At 38.9% G+C, this 2,573-nt stretch overlaps 1 non-coding gene across 1 annotated transcript; it reads left to right on the forward strand.

Moving 5' to 3' along the window:
- Window positions 1-1,018: 1,018 nt before the first annotated feature.
- LOC141716215 (small nucleolar RNA R71) lies at window positions 1,019-1,125 on the forward strand. The gene has a single exon (XR_012572932.1). It is a non-coding gene; the product is annotated as a small nucleolar RNA R71 (small nucleolar RNA).
- The last annotated feature ends 1,448 nt before the right edge of the window (window positions 1,126-2,573 follow it).

Below are 2,573 nucleotides of genomic sequence, written 5' to 3' on the forward strand. Positions count from 1 at the left end.
AGCGAAAGGTATGTTGATGTGAAGTTTCTTGAACACCTCCAAAAACTTCTCAAACTGCTTATCCAGTTTTTTCTTCTACAGCCTCTTAGGAAAATGAGGTGGAGGATATATTTGTTTCTCCCCTATATTACCCTCAGGAGGAGTGTGCTCAACAGTAGTCTTCCTTGGTTCCAATTTTGCTTCCGTTCGCACTTCCACTTCTACAACCTCAACTTCAGATTCTGGAGACTTAGTTTTTTCAGGATTTGCAACCCTACCAGACCTCAATGTAATTGCCTTAAAATTCTCCTTAGCTTCCTTCTTGCATGGCACTTCAGTATCACTTGGAAGCGTGCCAGGTTGATGATTCAGTAATGCATTAGCAATCTGCCCAATCTGATTCTCCAAGGTCTTGATAGAAACAACTTGGCTTTTGTACATGAGCCTCAACTCCTCCAATTCAGATTTTTCATTAGCTTGTGATAACTGTTGAAGTTGTTGCCTAGGGGCATATTGCAGTTGTTAAAAACCAGGAGGGTTATACTACTTTGTTGTGTATGGCTGATAAGGTTATTGCACTGCATTCTGATTGTTGCTCCAGCTGAAGTTAGGATGATTGTGGTTATTGGGATGATAAGTGGTTGGAGCTTGCTGCTGTGATCTCTGAAAGTTTCTCACAAATTGAGCTGATTCGCTAGAAATAGCATACTGCTCGGTTTCATGTGCCCCCACACAAAGATCACAAACACTAGTAATTTGATTAACTCCATAATTAGCCAGAGAGTCCACTTTTATCGTCAAAGCTTGAAGTTGAGCAGCTATAGCAGTAGCTGTATCCACTTCTAGAATTCCTGCTACCTTGCCTTGTAACATTCTTTGTTTAGGATTCTGGAATTCATTAGCTGCCATAATCTCAATCAACTCATAAGCTTCATTATAGCTTTTGGCCCATAAGGCTCCACCAGATGTTGCATCGAGCATAGGTCTAGACTGTGCGCCTAAACCATTATAGAAACAGTTTATGATCATCCAATCAGGTATGTCATGGTGTGGGAACTTCCTTAGCATCTCCTTATATCGATCCCAAGCCTCACACAGAGATTCTCCAGTTTGTTGTGTAAACTGAGTAAGAGCATTACTGATTGCAGCAGTCTTCGCCATAGGAAAGAATTTAGTGAGAAACTTTTGAGCAAGATCCTCCCTTGTGGTGATAGACCCTGGTGGTAGAGAATATAACCAGCACTTTGCTTTATCCCTCAGAGAGAATGGGAAGAGTCGCAGCTTGATCGCATCTTTAGTCACCCCATTGAAGTTGAAAGTGTCACAGATCTCGATGAAATCCCTGATGTGCATGTTGGGGTCTTCTGTAGGAGAACTCCCAAACTGAACTGAGTTATGTATCATCTGAATTATGCTCGACTTAATCTTAAAAGTGTTAGCCGCGATGGCCGATCTAATGATGCTCGACTGAATATCATTGATCTTAGGCTGAGAATAGTCCATCAAAGCCTTAGGAATTTCTGCTTGATCTCCCATCACTACTAAAGCTGGTTCCTCGACTTTCTCTTCTTCTTCTACTTTCTCTTCATCCTCAAAAACTTCCCTTCAAATCACTACAGCTTCCTCCTCGGCTTGATCCGGATTTCTCTTACGAATCCGCGAACGCGTATGCATACACGCTTGCTAGAGTACCTGAAACACGACAAGGAAAAGAGTAGGTACGTAACAATGTCCGAGTCAATTAACTTTAACGATCACTAATGACAAACACATAAACTAAAAATTAACACCGAGTCCCCGGCAGCGGCACCAAAAGCTTGTTAGTCGCTAAGCACGCGCTAATAATTCACGCAAGTATACGTGATTGCAAATAATATATAATTATTTCTAGTTCCTTCCCACAGAGACTGGTTTAGGTTAACTATGTGATTTATGCACTTATGCAACAATTATATGGCTATTATTCAATGCAAAGATGAATAACAATTTGGGTTGATTATACTACGATTAACTATTGAGAATTATACTAGTGAACATTAACTAAGAGATTAAAGAGAATAAAATAATATATGACACAGACATGGGATTCTAACTTCATTAAGTACTTCATTCAATAGTCTTTTTGTTCTTAACCTTAGCATGTAATGGTGATGACACTAATCTAGAATAACACAATCAGATAACACGAAACTGATAAACGCCAACGTTCGTTGTACGAATACCATACTACCAAGCATCCACAAAAGAGATATAAGCTGAATAGACACCAATTATATTGAGACCCTATATGTCTATAGAATTTGACAATATAACGGTTTAATGCACAAATTATCTATCATGATTATATAGGGAAAGTAAGATGGTTAAAATTACCTACGAATCATGCATAACAATAACACATGACCTATGCTAGCATGGCAAGTTCTAAATCCTTAAATTCACTTTCGCTTCTTTAAAGATTAACACACTATCTTATAAGTTCGCGACGCTTATAAGACGAATAAGCACAACCAATACTAGGCTATCATAAAATCACCACACACTAAGGTATCGAAACAATTTAACCAAGGAAATCCATAAATAAATCCGTTATA

This window comes from Apium graveolens, chromosome 3, assembly GCF_009905375.1.
Source record: "Apium graveolens cultivar Ventura chromosome 3, ASM990537v1, whole genome shotgun sequence".
Taxonomy (NCBI): Eukaryota; Viridiplantae; Streptophyta; class Magnoliopsida; order Apiales; family Apiaceae; genus Apium; species Apium graveolens.